Consider the following 26034-nt stretch of genomic DNA (forward strand, 5'->3'; position numbering starts at 1 on the left):
TGCTGTCCTCGTCCCTGTTTCATGTTTCTACCTCCCCTGCACCATCTGGTTTTATATCCACACCCTCTGAGCACTTCCGCCTCTGTGTGTTCCTATACCATGCTCTGCTGTCCTCGCTCCCAGTTCATGTTTCTACCTCCCCTGCATCATCTGGTCTTATATCCACACCCTCTTAGCACTTCTGCCTCTTTTCGTTCCTATACCATGCTGTGCTGTCCTCATCCCCTGCATCATCTGGTCTTATATCCACACCATGCTCTATTGTCCTCGTCCCTGGTTTATGTTTCTACCTCCCCTGCATCATCTGGTCTTATATCCACACACTCTTAGCACTTCTGTCTCTATGCCGTTCCTATACCATGCTCTCCTGTCCTCGTCCCTGGTTTATGTTTCTACCTCACCTGCATCATCTGGTTTTATATGCACACCCTCTTAGCACTTCCACCTCTATGCCGCTCCTATACCATTCTCTGCTGTCCTCGTCCCTGGTTCATGTTGCTACTCCCATGCATCATCTGGACTTATATCCACACCCTCTTAGCACTTCCGCCTCTATGCGTTCCTATACCATGCTGTGCTGTTATCCCTGGTTCATGTTTCTAACTCCCCTGCATCATCTGGTCTTATATCCACACCCTCTTAGCACGTTTGCCTCTATGCGTTCCTATATCATGCTCTGCTGTCCTCGCCCCTGGTTCATGTTTCTACCTCCCCTGCATCATCTGGTCCTATATGCACACCCTCTTAACACTTCCGCCTCTATGCCGTTCCTGTACCATGCTCTGCTGTCCTCGTCCCTGGTTAATGTTTCTACCTCCCTTGCATCATCTGGTCTTATATCCACACCCTCTTAGCACTTCTGCCTCTAGGCGTTCCTATACCATGCTGTGCTGTCCCCGTCCCTGGTTCATGTTTCCATCTCCCCTGCATCATCTGGTCTTATATCCACACCCTCTTAGCACTTCTGCCTCTTTGCGTTCCTATACCTTGCTCTGCTGTCCTCATCCCCTGCATCATCTGGTCTTATATCCACACCCTCTTAGCACTTCTGCATCTATGTGTTCCTATACCATGCTCTGCTGTCCTCGTCCCTGCTTCATGTGTCTACCTCCTCTGCATCATCTGTTCTTATATCCACACCCTCTTAGCACTTCCGCCTCTATGTGTTCCTATACCATGCTCTGCTGTCATCCCTGGTTCATGTTTCTACCTCCCCTGCATCATCTGGTCTTATATCCACACCCTCTTACCACTTCCACCTCTATTCATTCCTATACCACGCTCTGCTGTCCTCGCCCCTGGTTTGTGTTTCTAATTCCCGTACATCATCTAGTCTTATATCGACACCCTCTTAAGCACTTGCGCCTCTATGAGTTCCTATACCATGCTGTGATGTCCCCATCCCTGGTTCATGTTTCTACCTCCCCTGCATCATCTGGTCTTATATCCGCACCCTCATAGCACTTCCACGTCTATTCATTCCTATACCATGCTCTCCTTTCCTCGTCCCTGGTTCATGTTTCTACATCCCCAGCATCATCTGGTCTTATATTCAGACCCTCTTAGCACTTCCATCTCTATGCGTTACTATACCATGCTCTACTGTCCTCGCCCCTGGTTCATGTTTCTACCTCCCCTGCATCATCTGGTTTTATATGCACACCCTCTTAGCACTTCCGCCTCTATGCCGCTCCTATACCATCCTATGCTGTCCTCGTCCCTGGTTCATGTTTCTACTCCCCTGCATCATCTGGACTTATATCCACACCCTCTTAGCACTTCCGCCTCTATGAGTTCCTATACCATGCTGTGCTGTCATCCCTGGTTCATGTTTCTAACTCCCCTGCATCATCTGGTCTTATATCCACACACTCTTAGCACGTTTGCCTCTATGCGTTCCTATATCATGCTCTGCTGTCCTCGCCCCTGGTTCATGTTTCTACCTCCCCTGCATCATCTGGTGTTATATGCACACCCTCTTAGCACTTCCGCCTCTATGCCGTTCCTATACCATGCTCTGCTGTCCTCGTACCTGGTTCATGTTTCTACCTCCCCTGCATCATCTGGTCTTATATCCACACCCTCTGAGCACTTCCGCCTCTATGCGTTCCTATACCATGCTCTGCTGTCGTCGTCCCTGGTTCATGTTTCTACCTCCCCTGCATCATCTGGTCTTATATCCAGGCCCTCTTAGCACTTCTGCATCTATGCGTTCCTATACCATGCTCTGCTGTCCTCGTCCCTGGTTCATGTTTCTACCTCCTCTGCATCGTCTGTTCTTATATCCACACCCTCTTAGCACTTCCGCCTCTATGTGTTCCTATACCATGCTCTGCTGTCATCCCTGGTTCATGTTTCTACCTCCCCTGCATCATCTGGTCTTATATCCAAACCCTCTTACCACTTCTGCCTCTATGCCACTCCTATACAATGCTCTGCTGTCGTCATCCCTGGTTCATGTTTCTACCTCTCCTGCATCATCTGGTCTTATATTCTCACACTCTTAGCACTTCTGTCTCTATTCCATTCCTATACCATGCTCTCCTGTCCTCGTCCAAGGTTCATGTTTCTTCCTCCGCTGCATCACCTGGTCTTATATCCACACCCTCTTAGCACATCCACCTCTATTCATTCCTATACCATGCTCTGCTGTCCTCGCCCCTGGTTCGTGTTTCTAATTCCCCTTCATCATCTGGTCTTATATCGACACCCTCTTAGCACTTGCGCCTCTATGTGTTCCGATACCATGCTGTGATGTCCCCATCCCTGGTTCATGTTTCTACCACCCCTGCATCATCTGGTCTTATATCCACACACTCTTAGCCCTTCCGCCTCTATGCGTTCCTATACCATGCTCTGCTGTCGTCACTGATTCATGTTTCTACCTCCCCTTCATCATCTGGTTTTATATCCGCACCCTCATAGCACTTCCACCTCTTTTCATTCCTATACCATGCTCTGCTGTCCTCGCCCCTGGTTCGTGTTTCTAATTCGCCTTCATCATCTGGTCTTATATCGACACCCTCTAAGCACTTGCGCCTCTATGCGTTCCTATACCATGCTGTGATGTCCCCATCCCTGGTTCATGTTTCTACCACCCCTGCATCATCTGGTCTTATATCCGCACCCTCATAGCACTTCCACGTCTATTCATTCCTATACCATGCTCTCCTTTCCTCGTCCCTGGTTCATGTTTCTACATCCCCAGCATCATCTGGTCTTATATTCAGACCCTCTTAGCACTTCCATCTCTATGCGTTACTATACCATGCTCTACTGTCCTCGCCCCTGGTTCATGTTTCTACCTCCCCTGCATCATCTGGTTTTATATGCACACCCTCTTAGCACTTCCGCCTCTATGCCGCTCCTATACCATCCTATGCTGTCCTCGTCCCTGGTATATGTTTCTACTCCCCTGCATCATCTGGACTTATATCCACACCCTCTTAGCACTTCCGCCTCTATGCGTTCCTATACCATGCTGTGCTGTCATCCCTGGTTCATGTTTCTAACTCCCCTGCATCATCTGGTCTTATATCCACACCCTCTTAGCACGTTTGCCTCTATGCGTTCCTATATCATGCTCTGCTGTCCTCGCCCCTGGTTCATGTTTCTACCTCCCCTGCATCATCTGGTCCTATATGCACACCCTCTTAACACTTCCGCCTCTATGCCGTTCCTGTACCATGCTCTGCTGTCCTCGTCCCTGGTTCATGTTTCTACCTCCCTTGCATCATCTGGTCTTATATCCACACCCTATTAGCACTTACGCCTCTATGCGTTCCTATACCATGCTGCGCTGTCCCCGTCCCTGGTTCATGTTTCTACCTCCCCTGCATCATCTGGTCCTATATGCACACCCTCTTAACACTTCCGCCTCTATGTGTTCCTATACCATGCTCTGCTGTCCTCGCTCCCGGTTCATGTTTCCACCTCCCCTGCATCATCTGGTCTTATATCCACACCCTCTTAGCACTTCTGCCTCTTTTCGTTCCTATACCATGCTCTGCTGTCCTCATCCCCTGCATCATCTGGTCTTATATCCACACCATGCTCTGCTGTCCTCGTCCCTGGTTTATGTTTCTACCTCCCCTGCATCATCTGGTCTTATATCCACATACTCTTAGTACTTCTGTCTCTATGCCGTTCCTATACCATGCTCTCCTGTCCTCGTCCCTGGTTCATGTTTCTACCTCCCCTGCATCATCTGGTCTTATATCCACACCCTCTTAGCACTTCCGCCTCTATGCCGTTCCTATGGCATGCTCTGCTGTCCTCGCCCCTGGTTCATGTTTCTACCACCCCTGCATCATCTGGTCTTATATCCACACACTCTTAGCACTTCCGCCTCTATGCGTTCCTATACCATGCTCTGCTGTCCTCACCCCTGGTTCGTGTTTCTAATTCCCCTGCATCATCTGGTCTTATATCGACACCCTCTTAGCACTTGCGCCTCTATGCTGTTCCTATACCATGCTCTGCTGTCCTTGTCCCATGTTTCTACCACCCCTGCATCATCTGGTCTTAAATCCACACACTCTTAGCACTTCCATCTCTACGCGTTCCTATACCATGCTCTGCTGTCCTCGTCCCTGTTTCATGTTTCTACCTCCTCTACATCATCTGGTCTTATATCCACACCCTCTGAGCACTTCCGCCTCTATGTGTTCCTATACCATGCTCTGCTGTCCTCGCTCCCAGTTCATGTTTCTAAATCCCCTGCATCATCTGGTCTTATTTCGACACCCTCTTAGCACTTGCGCCTCTATGCATTCCTATACCATGCTCTGCTGTCCTCGTCCCTGGTTCATGTTTCTACCTCCTCTGCATCATCTGTTCTTATATCCACACCCTCTTAGCACTTCCGCCTCTATGTGTTCCAATACCATGCTCTGCTGTCATCCCTGGTTCATGGTTCTATCTCCCCTGCATCATCTGGTCTTATATCCACACCCTCTTAGCACTTCCGCCTCTATGCCATTCCTATACCATGCTCTGCTGTCCTCGTCCCTGGTTCATGTTTCTACCTCCCTTGCATCATCTGGTCTTATATCCACACCCTCTTAGCACTTCCGCCTCTATGCCGTTCCTATGGCATGCTCTGCTGTCCTTGCCCCTGGTTCATGTTTCTACCACCCCTGCATCATCTGGTCTTATATCCACACCCTCTTAGCACTTCCACCTCTATTCATCCCTATACCATGCTCTGCTGTCCCCGTCCCTGGTTCATGTTTCCACCTCTCCTGCATCATCTGGCCTTATATCCACACCCTCTTAGCACTTCTGCCTCTTTGCGTTCCTATACCTTGCTCTGCTGTCCTCATCCCCTGCATCATCTGGTCTTATATTCACACCCTCTTAGCACTTCCCCCTCTATGCGTTCCTATACCATGCTCTCCTTTCCTCGTCCCAGGTTCATGTTTCTACATCCCCAGCATCATCTGGTCTTATATTCAAACCCTCTTAGCACTTCCATCTCTATGCGTTACTATACCATGCTCTACTGTCCTCGCCCCTGGTTCATGTTTCTACCTCCCCTGCATCATCTGGTTTTATATGCACGCCCTCTTAGCACTTCCGCCTCTATGCCGCTCCTATACCATTCTCTGCTGTCCTCGTTCCTGGTTCATGTTGCTACTCCCATGCATCATCTGGACTTATATCCACACCCACTTAGCACTTCCGCCTCTATGCGTTCCTATACCATGCTGTGCTGTCATCCCTGGTTCATGTTTCTAACTCCCCTGCATCATCTGGTCTTATATCCACACCCTCTTAGCACGTTTGCCTCTATGAGTTCCTATATCATGCTCTGCTGTCCTCGCCCCTGGTTCATGTTTCTACCTCCCCTGCATCATCTGGTCCTATATGCACACCCTCTTAACACTTCCGCCTCTATGCCGTTCCTGTACCATGCTCTGCTGTCCTCGTCCCTGGTTCATGTTTCTACCTCCCTTGCATCATCTGGTCTTATATCCACACCCTATTAGCACTTACGCCTCTATGCGTTCCTATACCATGCTGCGCTGTCCCCGTCCCTGGTTCATGTTTCCACCTCCCCTGCATCATCTGGTCTTATATCCACACCCTCTTAGCACTTCTGCCTCTTTGCGTTCCTATACCTTGCTCTGCTGTCCTCATCCCCTGCATCATCTGGTCTTATATCCACATCCTCTTAGCACTTCTGCATCTATGCGTTCCTATACCATGCTCTGCTGTCCTCGTCCCTGCTTCATGTTTCTACCTCCTCTGCATCATCTGTTCTTATATCCAACCCTCTTAGCACTTCCGCCTCTATGTGTTCCTATACCATGCTCTGATGTCATCCCTGGTTCATGTTTCTACCTCCCCTGCATCATCTGGTCTTATATCCACACCCTCTTAGCACTTCTGTCTCTATTCCGTTCCTATTCCATGCTCTCCTGTCCTCGTCCAAGGTTCATGTTTCTTCCTCCCCTGCATCATCTGGTCTTATATCCACACCCTCTTAGCACTTCCACCTCTATTCATTCCTATACCATGCTCTGCTGTCCTCGCCCCTGGTTCGTGTTTCTAATTCCCCTTCATCATCTGGTCTTATATCGACACCCTCTTAGCACTTGCGCCTCTATGTGTTCCTATACCATGCTGTGATGTCCCCATCCCTGGTTCATGTTTCTACCACCCCTGCATCATCTGGTCTTATATCCACACACTCTTAGCCCTTCCACCTCTATGCGTTCCTATACCATGCTCTGCTGTCGTCCCTGGTTCATGTTTCTACCTACCCTGCATCATCTGGTCTTATATCCACACCCTCTTAGCACTTCCACCTCTATTCATTCCTATACCATGCTCTGCTGTCCTCGCCCCTGGTTTGTGTTTCTAATTCCCCTACATCATCTAGTCTTATATCGACACCCTCTTAGCACTTGCGCCTCTATGCGTTCCTATACCATGCTGTGATGTCCCCATCCCTGGTTCATGTTTCTACCACCCCTGCATCATCTGGTCTTATATCCGCACCCTCATAGCACTTCCACGTCTATTCATTCCTATACCATGCTCTGCTGTCCTCGCCCCTGGTTCGTGTTTCTAATTCCCCTTCATCATCAGGTCTTATATCGACACCCTCTTAGCACTTGCGCCGCTATGCGTTCCTATACCATGCCGTGATGTCCACATCCCTGGTTCATGTTTACTACCACCCCTGCATCATCTGGTCTTATATCCACACACTCTTAGCACTTCCGCCTCTATGCGTTCCTATACCATGCTCTGCTGTCCTCGCCCAGGTTCGTGTTTCTAATTCCCCTGCATCATCTGGTCTTATATCGACACCCTCTTAGCACTTGCGCCTCTATGCTGTTCCTATACCATGCTCTGCTGTCCTTGTCCCATGTTTCTACCTCCCCTGCATCATCTGGTCTTAAATCCACACACTCTTAGCACTTCCATCTCTCCGCGGTCCTATACCATGCTCTGCTGTCCTCGTCCCTGTTTCATGTTTCTACCTCCCCTGCATCATCTGGTCTTATATCCACACCCTCTGAGCACTTCCGCCTCTGTGTGTTCCTATACCATGCTCTGCTGTCCTCGCTCCCAGTTCATGTTTCTACCTCCCCTGCATCATCTGGTCTTATATCCACACCCTATTAGCACTTACGCCTCTATGCGTTCCTATACCATGCTGCGCTGTCCCCGTCCCTGGTTCATGTTTCCACCTCCCCTGCATCATCTGGTCTTATATCCACACCCTCTTAGCACTTCTGCCTCTTTGCGTTCCTATACCTTGCTCTGCTGTCCTCATCCCCTGCATCATCTGGTCTTATATCCACATCCTCTTAGCACTTCTGCATCTATGCGTTCCTATACCATGCTCTGCTGTCCTCGTCCCTGCTTCATGTTTCTACCTCCTCTGCATCATCTGTTCTTATATCCAACCCTCTTAGCACTTCCGCCTCTATGTGTTCCTATACCATGCTCTGATGTCATCCCTGGTTCATGTTTCTACCTCCCCTGCATCATTTGGTCTTATATCCACACCCTCTTAGCACTTCTGTCTCTATTCCGTTCCTATTCCACGCTCTCCTGTCCTCGTCCAAGGTTCATGTTTCTTCCTCCCCTGCATCATCTGGTCTTATATCCACACCCTCTTAGCACTTCCACCTCTATTCATTCCTATACCATGCTCTGCTGTCCTCGCCCCTGGTTCGTGTTTCTAATTCCCCTTCATCATCTGGTCTTATATCGACACCCTCTTAGCACTTGCGCCTCTATGTGTTCCTATACCATGCTGTGATGTCCCCATCCCTGGTTCATGTTTCTACCACCCCTGCATCATCTGGTCTTATATCCACACACTCTTAGCACTTCCGCCTCTATGCGTTCCTATACCATGCTCTGCTGTCCTCGCCCCAGGTTCGTGTTTCTAATTCCCCTGCATCATCTGGTCTTATATCGACACCCTCTTAGCACTTGCGCCTCTATGCTGTTCCTATACCATGCTCTGCTGTCCTTGTCCCATGTTTCTACCTCCCCTGCATCATCTGGTCTTAAATCCACACACTCTTAGCACTTCCATCTCTCCGCGTTCCTATACCATGTTCTGCTGTCCTCGTCCCTGTTTCATGTTTCTACCTCCCCTGCATCATCTGGTCTTATATCCACACCCTCTGAGCACTTCCGCCTCTGTGTGTTCCTATACCATGCTCTGCTGTCCTCGCTCCCAGTTCATGTTTCTACCTCCCCTGCATCATCTGGTCTTATATCCACACCCTCTTAGCACTTCTGCCTCTTTTCGTTCCTATACCATGCTGTGCTGTCCTCATCCCCTGCATCATCTGGTCTTATATCCACACCATGCTCTGCTGTCCTCGTCCCTGGTTTATGTTTCTACCTCCCCTGCATCATCTGGTCTTATATCCACACACTCTTAGCACTTCTGTCTCTATGCCGTTCCTATACCATGCTCTCCTGTTCTCGTCCCTGGTTTATGTTTCTACCTCCCCTGCATCATCTGGTCTTATATCCACACCCTCTTAGCACTTCCGCCTCTATGCCGTTCCTATGGCATGCTCTGCTGTCCTCGCCCCTGGTTCATGTTTCTACCACCCCTGCATCATCTGGTCTTATATCCACACACTCTTAGCACTTCCGCCTCTATGCGTTCCTATACCATGCTCTGATGTCGCTGGTTCATGTTTCTACCTCCCCTGCATCATCTGGTCTTATATCCACACCCTCTGAGCACTTCCGCCTCTATGTGTTCCTATACCATGCTCTGTTGTCCTCGCTCCCAGTTCATGTTTCTACCTCCCCTGCATCATCTGGTCTTATATCCACACCCTCTTAGCACTTCTGCCTCTTTTCGTTCCTATACCATGCTCTGCTGTCCTCATCCCCTGCATCATCTGGTCTTATATCCACACCATGCTCTGCTGTCCTCGTCCCTGGTTTATGTTTCTACCTCCCCTGCATCATCTGGTCTTATATCCACACCCTCTTAGCACTTCCGCCTCTATGCCGTTCCTATGGCATGCTGTGCTGTCCTCGCCCCTGGTTCATGTTTCTACCACCCCTGCATCATCTGGTCTTATATCCACACACTCTTAGCACTTCCGCCTCTATGCGTTCCTATACCATGCTCTGTTGTCCTCGCCCCTGGTTCGTGTTTCTAATTCCCCTGCATCATCTGGTCTTATATTGACACCCTCTTAGCACTTGCGCCTCTATGCGTTCCTATACTATGCTGTGCTGTCCCCGTCCCTGGTTCATGTTTCTACCTCCCCTGCATCATCTGGTCTTATATCCACACCCTCTTAGCACTTCCACCTCTATTCATCCCTATACCATGCTCTGCTGTCCTCGCCCCTGGTTCGTGTTTCTAATTCCCCTGCATCATCTGGTCTTATTTCGACACCCTCTTAGCACTTGCGCCTCTATGCGTTCCTATACCATGCTGTGCTGTCCCCATCCCTGGTTCATGTTTCCACCTCCCCTGCATCATCTGGCCTTATATCCACACCCTCTTAGCACTTCTGCCTCTTTGCGTTCCTATACCTTGCTCTGCTGACCTCATCCCCTGCATCATCTGGTCTTATATTCACACCCTCTTAGCACTTCCCCCTCTATGCGTTCCTATACCATGCTCTCCTTTCCTCGTTCATGTTTCTACATCCCCAACATCATCTGGTCTTATATTCAAACCCTCTTAGCACTTCCATCTCTATGTGTTATTATACCATGCTCTACTGTCCTCGCCCCTGGTTCATGTTTCTACCTCCCCTGCATCATCTGGTTTTATATGCACACCCTCTTAGCACTTCCGCCTCTATGCCGCTCCTATACCATTCTCTGCTGTCCTCGTCCCTGGTTCATGTTGCTACTCCCATGCATCATCTGGATTTATATCCACACCCTCTTAGCACTTCTGCCTCTTTGCGTTCCTATACCTTGCTCTGCTGACCTCATCCCCTGCATCATCTGGTCTTATATTCACACCCTCTTAGCACTTCCCCCTCTATGCGTTCCTATACCATGCTCTCCTTTCCTCGTTCATGTTTCTACATCCCCAACATCATCTGGTCTTATATTCAAACCCTCTTAGCACTTCCATCTCTATGTGTTATTATACCATGCTCTACTGTCCTCGCCCCTGGTTCATGTTTCTACCTCCCCTGCATCATCTGGTTTTATATGCACACCCTCTTAGCACTTCCGCCTCTATGCCGCTCCTATACCATTCTCTGCTGTCCTCGTCCCTGGTTCATGTTGCTACTCCCATGCATCATCTGGATTTATATCCACACCCTCTTAGCACTTCCTCCTCTATGCGTTCCTATACCATGCTGTGCTGTCATCCCTGGTTCATGTTTCTAACTCCCCTGCATCATCTGGTTTTATATCCACACCCTCTTAGCACGTTTGCCTCTATGCGTTCCTATATCATGCTCTGCTGTCCTCGCCCCTGGTTCATGTTTCTACCTCCCCTGCATCATCTGGTCCTATATGCACACCCTCTTAACACTTCCGCCTCTATGCCGTTCCTGTACCATGCTCTGCTGTACTCGTCCCTGGTTAATGTTTCTTCCTCCCTTGCATCATCTGGTCTTATATCCACACCCTCTTAGCACTTCCGCCTCTATGCGTTCCTATACCATGCTGTGCTGTCCCCGTCCCTGGTTCATTTTTCCACCTCCCCTGCATCATCTGGTCTTATATCCACACCCTCTTAGCACTTCTGCCTCTTTGCGTTCCTATACCTTGCTCTGCTGTCCTCATCCCCTGCATCATCTGGTCTTATATCCACACCCTCTTAGCACTTCTGCATCTATGCGTTCCTATACCATGCTCTGCTGTCCTCGTCCCTGCTTCATGTTTCTACCTCCTCTGCATCATCTGTTCTTATATCCACACCCTCTTAGCACTTCCGCCTCTATGTGTTCCTATACCATGCTCTGCTGTCCTCGTCCAAGGTTCATGTTTCTTCCTCCCTTGCATCATCTGGTCTTATATCCACACCCTCTTAGCACTTCCACCTCTATTCATTCCTATACCATGCTCTGCTGTCCTCGCCCCTGGTTTGTGTTTCTAATTCCCCTGCATCATCTGGTCTTATATCGACACCCTCTTAGCACTTGCGCCTCTATGTGTTCCTATACCATGCTGTGATGTCCCCATCCCTGGTTCATGTTTCTACCACCCCTGCATCATCTGGTCTTATATCCACACACTCTTAGCCCTTCCGCCTCTATGCGTTCCTATACCATGCTCTGCTGTCGTCCCTGGTTCATGTTTCTACCTACCCTGCATCATCTGGTCTTATATCCACACCCTCTTGGCACTTCCACCTCTATTCATTCCTATACCATGCTCTGCTGTCCTCGCCCCTGGTTTGTGTTTCTAATTCCCCTACATCATCTAGTCTTATATCGACACCCTCTTAGCACTTGCGCCTCTATGAGTTCCTATACCATGCTGTGATGTCCCCATCCCTGGTTCATGTTTCTACCACCCCTGCATCATCTGGTCTTATATCCGCACCCTCATAGCACTTCCACGTCTATTCATTCCAATACCATGCTCTGCTGTCCTCGCCCCTGGTTCGTGTTTCTAATTCCCCTTCATCATCTGGTCTTATATCGACACCCTCTTAGCACTTGCGCCTCTATGCGTTCCTATACCATGCTGTGATGTCCCCATCCCTGGTTCATGTTTCTACCACCCCTGCATCATCTGGTCTTATATCCACACACTCTTAGCACTTCCGCCTCTCTGCGTTCCTATACCATGCTCTACTGTCCTCGCCCCAGGTTCGTGTTTCTAATTCCCCTGCATCATCTGGTCTTATATCGACACCCTCTTAGCACTTGCGCCTCTATGCTGTTCCTATACCATGCTCTGCTGTCCTTGTCCCATGTTTCTACCTCCCCTGCATCATCTGGTCTTAAATCCACGCACTCTTAGCACTTCCATCTCTCCGCGTTCCTATACCATGCTCTGCTGTCCTCGTCCCTGTTTCATGTTTCTACCTCCCCTGCATCATCTGGTTTTATATCCACACCCTCTGAGCACTTCCGCCTCTGTGTGTTCCTATACCATGCTCTGCTGTCCTCGCTCCCAGTTCATGTTTCTACCTCCCCTGCATCATCTGGTCTTATATCCACACCCTCTTAGCACTTCTGCCTCTTTTCGTTCCTATACCATGCTGTGCTGTCCTCATCCCCTGCATCATCTGGTCTTATATCCACACCATGCTCTATTGTCCTCGTCCCTGGTTTATGTTTCTACCTCCCCTGCATCATCTGGTCTTATATCCACACACTCTTAGCACTTCTGTCTCTATGCCGTTCCTATACCATGCTCTCCTGTCCTCGTCCCTGGTTTATGTTTCTACCTCACCTGCATCATCTGGTTTTATATGCACACCCTCTTAGCACTTCCACCTCTATGCCGCTCCTATACCATTCTCTGCTGTCCTCGTCCCTGGTTCATGTTGCTACTCCCATGCATCATCTGGACTTATATCCACACCCTCTTAGCACTTCCGCCTCTATGCGTTCCTATACCATGCTGTGCTGTTATCCCTGGTTCATGTTTCTAACTCCCCTGCATCATCTGGTCTTATATCCACACCCTCTTTGCACGTTTGCCTCTATGCGTTCCTATATCATGCTCTGCTGTCCTCGCCCCTGGTTCATGTTTCTACCTCCCCTGCATCATCTGGTCCTATATGCACACCCTCTTAACACTTCCGCCTCTATGCCGTTCCTGTACCATGCTCTGCTGTCCTCGTCCCTGGTTAATGTTTCTACCTCCCTTGCATCATCTGGTCTTATATCCACACCCTCTTAGCACTTCTGCCTCTAGGCGTTCCTATACCATGCTGTGCTGTCCCCGTCCCTGGTTCATGTTTCCATCTCCCCTGCATCATCTGGTCTTATATCCACACCCTCTTAGCACTTCTGCCTCTTTGCGTTCCTATACCTTGCTCTGCTGTCCTCATCCCCTGCATCATCTGGTCTTATATCCACACCCTCTTAGCACTTCTGCATCTATGTGTTCCTATACCATGCTCTGCTGTCCTCGTCCCTGCTTCATGTGTCTACCTCCTCTGCATCATCTGTTCTTATATCCACACCCTCTTAGCACTTCCGCCTCTATGTGTTCCTATACCATGCTCTGCTGTCATCCCTGGTTCATGTTTCTACCTCCCCTGCATCATCTGGTCTTATATCCACACCCTCTTACCACTTCCACCTCTATTCATTCCTATACCACGCTCTGCTGTCCTCGCCCCTGGTTTGTGTTTCTAATTCCCGTACATCATCTAGTCTTATATCGACACCCTCTTAAGCACTTGCGCCTCTATGAGTTCCTATACCATGCTGTGATGTCCCCATCCCTGGTTCATGTTTCTACCTCCCCTGCATCATCTGGTCTTATATCCGCACCCTCATAGCACTTCCACGTCTATTCATTCCTATACCATGCTCTCCTTTCCTCGTCCCTGGTTCATGTTTCTACATCCCCAGCATCATCTGGTCTTATATTCAGACCCTCTTAGCACTTCCATCTCTATGCGTTACTATACCATGCTGTGCTGTCATCCCTGGTTCATGTTTGTAACTCCCCTGCATCATCTGGTCTTATATCCACACACTCTTAGCACGTTTGCCTCTATGCGTTCCTATATCATGCTCTGCTGTCCTCGCCCCTGGTTCATGTTTCTACCTCCCCTGCATCATCTGGTGTTATATGCACACCCTCTTAGCACTTCCGCCTCTATGCCGTTCCTATACCATGCTCTGCTGTCCTCGTACCTGGTTCATGTTTCTACCTCCCCTGCATCATCTGGTCTTATATCCACACCCTCTGAGCACTTCCGCCTCTATGCCTTCCTATACCATGCTCTGCTGTCGTCGTCCCTGGTTCATGTTTCTACCTCCCCTGCATCATCTGGTCTTATATCCAGGCCCTCTTAGCACTTCTGCATCTATGCGTTCCTATACCATGCTCTGCTGTCCTCGTCCCTGGTTCATGTTTCTACCTCCTCTGCATCGTCTGTTCTTATATCCACACCCTCTTAGCACTTCCGCCTCTATGTGTTCCTATACCATGCTCTGCTGTCATCCCTGGTTCATGTTTCTACCTCCCCTGCATCATCTGGTCTTATATCCAAACCCTCTTACCACTTCTGCCTCTATGCCACTCCTATACAATGCTCTGCTGTAGTCATCCCTGGTTCATGTTTCTACCTCTCCTGCATCATCTGGTCTTATATTCTCACACTCTTAGCACTTCTGTCTCTATTCCATTCCTATACCATGCTCTCCTGTCCTCGTCCAAGGTTCATGTTTCTTCCTCCGCTGCATCACCTGGTCTTATATCCACACCCTCTTAGCTCATCCACCTCTATTCATTCCTATACCATGCTCTGCTGTCCTCGCCCCTGGTTCGTGTTTCTAATTCCCCTTCATCATCTGGTCTTATATCGACACCCTCTTAGCACTTGCGCCTCTATGTGTTCCGATACCATGCTGTGATGTCCCCATCCCTGGTTCATGTTTCTACCACCCCTGCATCATCTGGTCTTATATCCACACACTCTTAGCCCTTCCGCCTCTATGCGTTCCTATACCATGCTCTGCTGTCGTCACTGATTCATGTTTCTACCTCCCCTTCATCATCTGGTTTTATATCCGCACCCTCATAGCACTTCCACCTCTTTTCATTCCTATACCATGCTCTGCTGTCCTCGCCCCTGGTTCGTGTTTCTAATTCGCCTTCATCATCTGGTCTTATATCGACACCCTCTAAGCACTTGCGCCTCTATGCGTTCCTATACCATGCTGTGATGTCCCCATCCCTGGTTCATGTTTCTACCACCCCTGCATCATCTGGTCTTATATCCGCACCCTCATAGCACTTCCACGTCTATTCATTCCTATACCATGCTCTCCTTTCCTCGTCCCTGGTTCATGTTTCTACATCCCCAGCATCATCTGGTCTTATATTCAGACCCTCTTAGCACTTCCATCTCTATGCGTTACTATACCATGCTCTACTGTCCTCGCCCCTGGTTCATGTTTCTACCTCCCCTGCATCATCTGGTTTTATATGCACACCCTCTTAGCACTTCCGCCTCTATGCCGCTCCTATACCATCCTATGCTGTCCTCGTCCCTGGTATATGTTTCTACTCCCCTGCATCATCTGGACTTATATCCACACCCTCTTAGCACTTCCGCCTCTATGCGTTCCTATACCATGCTGTGCTGTCATCCCTGGTTCATGTTTCTAACTCCCCTGCATCATCTGGTCTTATATCCACACCCTCTTAGCACGTTTGCCTCTATGCGTTCCTATATCATGCTCTGCTGTCCTCGCCCCTGGTTCATGTTTCTACCTCCCCTGCATCATCTGGTCCTATATGCACACCCTCTTAACACTTCCGCCTCTATGCCGTTCCTGTACCATGCTCTGCTGTCCTCGTCCCTGGTTCATGTTTCTACCTCCCTTGCATCATCTGGTCTTATATCCACACCCTATTAGCACTTACGCCTCTATGCGTTCCTATACCATGCTGCGCTGTCCCCGTCCCTGGTTCATGTTTCTACCTCCCCTGCATCATCTGGTCCTATATGCACACCCTCTTAACACTTCCGCCTCTATGTGTTCCTATACCATGCTCTGCTGTCCTCGCTCCCGGTTCATGTTTCCACCTCCCCTGCATCATCTGGTCTTATATCCACACCCTCTTAGCACTTCTGCCTCTTTTCGTTCCTATACCATGCTCTGCTGTCCTCATCCCCTGCATCATCTGGTCTTATATCCACACCATGCTCTGCTGTCCTCGTCCCTGGTTTATGTTTCTACCTCCCCTGCATCATCTGGTCTTATATCCACATACTCTTAGTACTTCTGTCTCTATGCCGTTCCTATACCATGCTCTCCTGTCCTCGTCCCTGGTTCATGTTTCTACCTCCCCTGCATCATCTGGTCTTATATCCACACCCTCTTAGCACTTCCGCCTCTATGCCGTTCCTATGGCATGCTCTGCTGTCCTCGCCCCTGGTTCATGTTTCTACCACCCCTGCATCATCTGGTCCTATATCCACACACTCTTAGCACTTCCGCCTCTATGCGTTCCTATACCATGCTCTGCTGTCCTCACCCCTGGTTCGTGTTTCTAATTCCCCTGCATCATCTGGTCTTATATCGACACCCTCTTAGCACTTGCGCCTCTATGCTGTTCCTATACCATGCTCTGCTGTCCTTGTCCCATGTTTCTACCACCCCTGCATCATCTGGTCTTAAATCCACACACTCTTAGCACTTCCATCTCTACGCGTTCCTATACCATGCTCTGCTGTCCTCGTCCCTGTTTCATGTTTCTACCTCCTCTACATCATCTGGTCTTATATCCACACCCTCTGAGCACTTCCGCCTCTATGTGTTCCTATACCATGCTCTGCTGTCCTCGCTCCCAGTTCATGTTTCTAAATCCCCTGCATCATCTGGTCTTATTTCGACACCCTCTTAGCACTTGCGCCTCTATGCATTCCTATACCATGCTCTGCTGTCCTCGTCCCTGGTTCATGTTTCTACCTCCTCTGCATCATCTGTTCTTATATCCACACCCTCTTAGCACTTCCGCCTCTATGTGTTCCAATACCATGCTCTGCTGTCATCCCTGGTTCATGTTTCTAACTCCCCTGCATCATCAGGTATTATATCCACACCCTCCTAGCACTTCTGCCTCTATGCCACTCCTATACAATGCTCTGCTGTCCTCGTCCCTGGTTCATGGTTCTATCTCCCCTGCATCATCTGGTCTTATATCCACACCCTCTTAGCACTTCCGCCTCTATGCCATTCCTATACCATGCTCTGCTGTCCTCGTCCCTGGTTCATGTTTCTACCTCCCTTGCATCATCTGGTCTTATATCCACACCCTCTTAGCACTTCCGCCTCTATGCCGTTCCTATGGCATGCTCTGCTGTCCTTGCCCCTGGTTCATGTTTCTACCACCCCTGCATCATCTGGTCTTATATCCACACCCTCTTAGCACTTCCACCTCTATTCATCCCTATACCATGCTCTGCTGTCCCCGTCCCTGGTTCATGTTTCCACCTCTCCTGCATCATCTGGCCTTATATCCACACCCTCTTAGCACTTCTGCCTCTTTGCGTTCCTATACCTTGCTCTGCTGTCCTCATCCCCTGCATCATCTGGTCTTATATTCACACCCTCTTAGCACTTCCCCCTCTATGCGTTCCTATACCATGCTCTCCTTTCCTCGTCCCAGGTTCATGTTTCTACATCCCCAGCATCATCTGGTCTTATATTCAAACCCTCTTAGCACTTCCATCTCTATGCGTTACTATACCATGCTCTACTGTCCTCGCCCCTGGTTCATGTTTCTACCTCCCCTGCATCATCTGGTTTTATATGCACGCCCTCTTAGCACTTCCGCCTCTATGCCGCTCCTATACCATTCTCTGCTGTCCTCGTTCCTGGTTCATGTTGCTACTCCCATGCATCATCTGGACTTATATCCACACCCACTTAGCACTTCCGCCTCTATGCGTTCCTATACCATGCTGTGCTGTCATCCCTGGTTCATGTTTCTAACTCCCCTGCATCATCTGGTCTTATATCCACACCCTCTTAGCACGTTTGCCTCTATGCGTTCCTATATCATGCTCTGCTGTCCTCGCCCCTGGTTCATGTTTCTACCTCCCCTGCATCATCTGGTCCTATATGCACACCCTCTTAACACTTCCGCCTCTATGCCGTTCCTGTACCATGCTCTGCTGTCCTCGTCCCTGGTTCATGTTTCTACCTCCCTTGCATCATCTGGTCTTATATCCACACCCTATTAGCACTTACGCCTCTATGCGTTCCTATACCATGCTGCGCTGTCCCCGTCCCTGGTTCATGTTTCCACCTCCCCTGCATCATCTGGTCTTATATCCACACCCTCTTAGCACTTCTGCCTCTTTGCGTTCCTATACCTTGCTCTGCTGTCCTCATCCCCTGCATCATCTGGTCTTATATCCACATCCTCTTAGCACTTCTGCATCTATGCGTTCCTATACCATGCTCTGCTGTCCTCGTCCCTGCTTCATGTTTCTACCTCCTCTGCATCATCTGTTCTTATATCCAACCCTCTTAGCACTTCCGCCTCTATGTGTTCCTATACCATGCTCTGATGTCATCCCTGGTTCATGTTTCTACCTCCCCTGCATCATCTGGTCTTATATCCACACCCTCTTAGCACTTCTGTCTCTATTCCGTTCCTATTCCATGCTCTCCTGTCCTCGTCCAAGGTTCATGTTTCTTCCTCCCCTGCATCATCTGGTCTTATATCCACACCCTCTTAGCACTTCCACCTCTATTCATTCCTATACCATGCTCTGCTGTCCTCGCCCCTGGTTCGTGTTTCTAATTCCCCTTCATCATCTGGTCTTATATCGACACCCTCTTAGCACTTGCGCCTCTATGTGTTCCTATACCATGCTGTGATGTCCCCATCCCTGGTTCATGTTTCTACCACCCCTGCATCATCTGGTCTTATATCCACACACTCTTAGCCCTTCCACCTCTATGCGTTCCTATACCATGCTCTGCTGTCGTCCCTGGTTCATGTTTCTACCTACCCTGCATCATCTGGTCTTATATCCACACCCTCTTAGCACTTCCACCTCTATTCATTCCTATACCATGCTCTGCTGTCCTCGCCCCTGGTTTGTGTTTCTAATTCCCCTACATCATCTAGTCTTATATCGACACCCTCTTAGCACTTGCGCCTCTATGCGTTCCTATACCATGCTGTGATGTCCCCATCCCTGGTTCATGTTTCTACCACCCCTGCATCATCTGGTCTTATATCCGCACCCTCATAGCACTTCCACGTCTATTCATTCCTATACCATGCTCTGCTGTCCTCGCCCCTGGTTCGTGTTTCTAATTCCCCTTCATCATCAGGTCTTATATCGACACCCTCTTAGCACTTGCGCCGCTATGCGTTCCTATACCATGCCGTGATGTCCACATCCCTGGTTCATGTTTACTACCACCCCTGCATCATCTGGTCTTATATCCACACACTCTTAGCACTTCCGCCTCTATGCGTTCCTATACCATGCTCTGCTGTCCTCGCCCAGGTTCGTGTTTCTAATTCCCCTGCATCATCTGGTCTTATATCGACACCCTCTTAGCACTTGCGCCTCTATGCTGTTCCTATACCATGCTCTGCTGTCCTTGTCCCATGTTTCTACCTCCCCTGCATCATCTGGTCTTAAATCCACACACTCTTAGCACTTCCATCTCTCCGCGTTCCTATACCATGCTCTGCTGTCCTCGTCCCTGTTTCATGTTTCTACCTCCCCTGCATCATCTGGTCTTATATCCACACCCTCTGAGCACTTCCGCCTCTGTGTGTTCCTATACCATGCTCTGCTGTCCTCGCTCCCAGTTCATGTTTCTACCTCCCCTGCATCATCTGGTTTTATATCCACACCCTCTTAGCACTTCTGCCTCTTTTCGTTCCTATACCATGCTGTGCTGTCCTCATCCCCTGCATCATCTGGTCTTATATCCACACCATGCTCTGCTGTCCTCGTCCCTGGTTTATGTTTCTACCTCCCCTGCATCATCTGGTCTTATATCCACACACTCTTAGCACTTCTGTCTCTATGCCGTTCCTATACCATGCTCTCCTGTCCTCGTCCCTGGTTTATGTTTCTACCTCCCCTGCATCATCTGGTCTTATATCCACACCCTCTTAGCACTTCCGCCTCTATGCCGTTCCTATGGCATGCTCTGCTGTCCTCGCCCCTGGTTCATGTTTCTACCACCCCTGCATCATCTGGTCTTATATCCACACACTCTTAGCACTTCCGCCTCTATGCGTTCCTATACCATGCTCTGATGTCGTCCCTGGTTCATGTTTCTACCTCCCCTGCATCATCTGGTCTTATATCCACACCCTCTGAGCACTTCCGCCTCTATGTGTTCCTATACCATGCTCTGTTGTCCTCGCTCCCAGTTCATGTTTCTACCTCCCCTGCATTATCTGGTCTTATTTCCACACCCTCTTAGCACTTCTGCCTCTTTTTGTTCCTATACCATGCTCTGCTGTCCTCATCCCCTGCATCATCTGGTCTTATATCCACACCATGCTCTGCTGTCCTCGTCCCTGGTTTATGTTTCTACCTCCCCTGCATCATCTGGTCTTATATCCACACACTCTTAGCACTTCTGTCTCTATGCCGTTCCTATACCATGCTCTCCTGTCCTCGTCCCTGGTTCATGTTTCTACCTCCCCTGCATCATCTGGTCTTATATCCACACCCTCTTAGCACTTCCGCCTCTATGCCGTTCCTATGGCATGCTGTGCTGTCTCGCCCCTGGTTCATGTTTCTACCACCCCTGCATCATCTGGTCTTATATCCACACACTCTTAGCACTTCCGCCTCTATGCGTTCCTATACCATGCTCTGATGTCGTCCCTGGTTCATGTTTCTACCTCCCCTGCATCATCTGGTCTTATATCCACACAGTCTTAGCACTTCCGCCTCTATGCGTTCCTATACCATGCTCTGCTGTCCTCGCCCCTGGTTCGTGTTTCTAATTCCCCTGCATCATCTGGTCTTATATTGACACCCTCTTAGCACTTGCGCCTCTATGCGTTCCTATACCATGCTGTGCTGTCCCCGTCCCTGGTTCATGTTTCTACCTCCCCTGCATCATCTGGTCTTATATCCACACCCTCTTAGCACTTCCACCTCTATTCATCCCTATACCATGCTCTGCTGTCCTCGCCCCTGGTTCGTGTTTCTAATTCCCCTGCATCATCTGGTCTTATTTCGACACCCTCTTAGCACTTGCGCCTCTATGCGTTCCTATACCATGCTGTGCTGTCCCCGTCCCTGGTTCATGTTTCCACCTCCCCTGCATCATCTGGCCTTATATCCACACCCTCTTAGCACTTCTGCCTCTTTGCGTTCCTATACCTTGCTCTGCTGTCCTCATCCCCTGCATCATCTGGTCTTATATTCACACCCTCTTAGCACTTCCCCCTCTATGCGTTCCTATACCATGCTCTCCTTTCCTCGTTCATGTTTCTACATCCCCAGCATCATCTGGTCTTATATTCAAACCCTCTTAGCACTTCCATCTCTATGCGTTACTATACCATGCTCTACTGTCCTCGCCCCTGGTTCATGTTTCTACCTCCCCTGCATCATCTGGTTTTATATGCACACCCTCTTAGCACTTCCACCTCTATTCATTCCTATACCATGCTCTGCTGTCCTCGCCCCTGGTTTGTGTTTCTAATTCCCCTACATCATCTAGTCTTATATCGACACCCTCTTAGCACTTGCGCCTCTATGCGTTCCTATACCATGCTGTGATGTCCCCATCCCTGGTTCATGTTTCTACCACCCCTGCATCATCTGGTCTTATATCCGCACCCTCATAGCACTTCCACGTCTATTCATTCCTATACCATGATCTGCTGTCCTCGCCCCTGGTTCGTGTTTCTAATTCCCCTTCATCATCTGGTCTTATATCGACACCCTCTTAGCACTTGCGCCTCTATACGTTCCTATACCATGCTGTGATGTCCCCATCCCTGGTTCATGTTTCTACCACCCCTGCATCATCTGATCTTATATCCACACACTCTAAGCACTTCCGCCTCTATGCGTTCCTATACCATGCTCTGCTGTCCTCGCCCCAGGTTCGTGTTTCTAATTCCCCTGCATCATCTGGTCTTATATCGACACCCTCTTAGCACTTGCGCCTCTATGCTGTTCCTATACCATGCTCTGCTGTCCTTGTCCCATGTTTCTACCTCCCCTGCATCATCTGGTCTTAAATCCACACACTCTTAGCACTTCCATCTCTCCGCGTTCCTATACCATGCTCTGCTGTCCTCGTCCCTGTTTCATGTTTCTACCTCCCCTGCATCATCTGGTCTTATATCCACACCCTCTGAGCACTTCCGCCTCTGTGTGTTCCTATACCATGCTCTGCTGTCCTCGCTCCCAGTTCATGTTTCTACCTCCCCTGCATCATCTGGTCTTATATCCACACCCTCTTAGCACTTCTGCCTCTTTTCGTTCCTATACCATGCTGTGCTGTCCTCATCCCCTGCATCATCTGGTCTTATATCCACACCATGCTCTATTGTCCTCATCCCTGGTTTATGTTTCTACCTCCCCTGCATCATCTGGTCTTATATCCACACACTCTTAGCACTTCTGTTTCTATGCCGTTCCTATACCATGCTCTCCTGTCCTCGTCCCTGGTTTATGTTTCTACCTCACCTGCATCATCTGGTTTTATATGCACACCCTCTTAGCACTTCCACCTCTATGCCGCTCCTATACCATTCTCTGCTGTCCTCGTCCCTGGTTCATGTTGCTACTCCCATGCATCATCTGGACTTATATCCACACCCTCTTAGCACTTCCGCCTCTATGCGTTCCTATACCATGCTGTGCTGTTATCCCTGGTTCATGTTTCTAACTCCCCTGCATCATCTGGTCTTATATCCACACCCTCTTAGCACGTTTGCCTCTATGCGTTCCTATATCATGCTCTGCTGTCCTCGCCCCTGGTTCATGTTTCTACCTCCCCTGCATCATCTGGTCCTATATGCACACCCTCTTAACACTTCCGCCTCTATGCCGTTCCTGTACCATGCTCTGCTGTCCTCGTCCCTGGTTAATGTTTCTACCTCCCTTGCATCCTCTGGTCTTATATCCACACCCTCTTAGCACTTCTGCCTCTAGGCGTTCCTATACCATGCTGTGCTGTCCCCGTCCCTGGTTCATGTTTCCATCTCCCCTGCATCATCTGGTCTTATATCCACACCCTCTTAGCACTTCTGCCTCTTTGCGTTCCTATACCTTGCTCTGCTGTCCTCATCCCCTGCATCATCTGGTCTTATATCCACACCCTCTTAGCACTTCTGCATCTATGTGTTCCTATACCATGCTCTGCTGTCCTCGTCCCTGCTTCATGTGTCTACCTCCTCTGCATCATCTGTTCTTATATCCACACCCTCTTAGCACTTCCGCCTCTATGTGTTCCTATACCATGCTCTGCTGTCATCCCTGGTTCATGTTTCTACCTCCCCTGCATCATCTGGTCTTATATCCACACCCTCTTACCACTTCCACCTCTATTCATTCCTATACCACGCTCTGCTGTCCTCGCCCCTGGTTTGTGTTTCTAATTCCCGTACATCATCTAGTCTTATATCGACACCCTCTTAAGCACTTGCGCCTCTATGAGTTCCTATACCATGCTGTGATGTCCCCATCCCTGGTTCATGTTTCTACCTCCCCTGCATCATCTGGTCTTATATCCGCACCCTCATAGCACTTCCACGTCTATTCATTCCTATACCATGCTCTCCTTTCCTCGTCCCTGGTTCATGTTTCTACATCCCCAGCATCATCTGGTCTTATATTCAAACCCTCTTAGCACTTCCATCTCTATGCGTTACTATACCATGCTCTACTGTCCTCGCCCCTGGTTCATGTTTCTACCTCCCCTGCATCATCTGGTTTTATATGCACACCCTCTTAGCACTTCCGCCTCTATGCCGCTCCTATACCATCCTATGCTGTCCTCGTCCCTGGTTCATGTTTCTACTCCCCTGCATCATCTGGACTTATATCCACACCCTCTTAGCACTTCCGCCTCTATGCGTTCCTATACCATGCTGTGCTGTCATCCCTGGTTCATGTTTGTAACTCCCCTGCATCATCTGGTCTTATATCCACACACTCTTAGCACGTTTGCCTCTATGCGTTCCTATATCATGCTCTGCTGTCCTCGCCCCTGGTTCATGTTTCTACCTCCCCTGCATCATCTGGTGTTATATGCACACCCTCTTAGCACTTCCGCCTCTATGCCGTTCCTATACCATGCTCTGCTGTCCTCGTACCTGGTTCATGTTTCTACCTCCCCTGCATCATCTGGTCTTATATCCACACCCTCTGAGCACTTCCGCCTCTATGCGTTCCTATACCATGCTCTGCTGTCGTCGTCCCTGGTTCATGTTTCTACCTCCCCTGCATCATCTGGTCTTATATCCAGGCCCTCTTAGCACTTCTGCATCTATGCGTTCCTATACCATGCTCTGCTGTCCTCGTCCCTGGTTCATGTTTCTACCTCCTCTGCATCGTCTGTTCTTATATCCACACCCTCTTAGAACTTCCGCCTCTCTGTGTTCCTATACCATGCTCTGCTGTCATCCCTGGTTCATGTTTCTACCTCCCCTGCATCATCTGGTCTTATATCCAAACCCTCTTACCACTTCTGCCTCTATGCCACTCCTATACAATGCTCTGCTGTAGTCATCCCTGGTTCATGTTTCTACCTCTCCTGCATCATCTGGTCTTATATTCTCACACTCTTAGCACTTCTGTCTCTATTCCATTCCTATACCATGCTCTCCTGTCCTCGTCCAAGGTTCATGTTTCTTCCTCCGCTGCATCACCTGGTCTTATATCCACACCCTCTTAGCACATCCACCTCTATTCATTCCTATACCATGCTCTGCTGTCCTCGCCCCTGGTTCGTGTTTCTAATTCCCCTTCATCATCTGGTCTTATATCGACACCCTCTTAGCACTTGCGCCTCTATGTGTTCCGATACCATGCTGTGATGTCCCCATCCCTGGTTCATGTTTCTACCACCCCTGCATCATCTGGTCTTATATCCACACACTCTTAGCCCTTCCGCCTCTATGCGTTCCTATACCATGCTCTGCTGTCGTCACTGATTCATGTTTCTACCTCCCCTTCATCATCTGGTTTTATATCCGCACCCTCATAGCACTTCCACCTCTTTTCATTCCTATACCATGCTCTGCTGTCCTCGCCCCTGGTTCGTGTTTCTAATTCGCCTTCATCATCTGGTCTTATATCGACACCCTCTAAGCACTTGCGCCTCTATGCGTTCCTATACCATGCTGTGATGTCCCCATCCCTGGTTCATGTTTCTACCACCCCTGCATCATCTGGTCTTATATCCGCACCCTCATAGCACTTCCACGTCTATTCATTCCTATACCATGCTCTCCTTTCCTCGTCCCTGGTTCATGTTTCTACATCCCCAGCATCATCTGGTCTTATATTCAGACCCTCTTAGCACTTCCATCTCTATGCGTTACTATACCATGCTCTACTGTCCTCGCCCCTGGTTCATGTTTCTACCTCCCCTGCATCATCTGGTTTTATATGCACACCCTCTTAGCACTTCCGCCTCTATGCCGCTCCTATACCATCCTATGCTGTCCTCGTCCCTGGTATATGTTTCTACTCCCCTGCATCATCTGGACTTATATCCACACCCTCTTAGCACTTCCGCCTCTATGCGTTCCTATACCATGCTGTGCTGTCATCCCTGGTTCATGTTTCTAACTCCCCTGCATCATCTGGTCTTATATCCACACCCTCTTAGCACGTTTGCCTCTATGCGTTCCTATATCATGCTCTGCTGTCCTCGCCCCTGGTTCATGTTT

The 26034-nt window shown here is 49.3% G+C and overlaps 1 protein-coding gene across 3 annotated transcripts in view; it reads right to left on the reverse strand.

The window, feature by feature from the left end:
- LRRK1 (leucine rich repeat kinase 1) overlaps positions 1-26034 on the reverse strand; it is a 1071210-nt gene that overhangs the window by 211834 nt on the left and 833342 nt on the right. The window lies entirely within an intron of this gene.

Source organism: Ambystoma mexicanum, chromosome 11, assembly GCF_040938575.1.
Source record: "Ambystoma mexicanum isolate Mex_15411 chromosome 11, UKY_AmexF1_1, whole genome shotgun sequence".
NCBI classification, from domain to species: Eukaryota; Metazoa; Chordata; class Amphibia; order Caudata; family Ambystomatidae; genus Ambystoma; species Ambystoma mexicanum.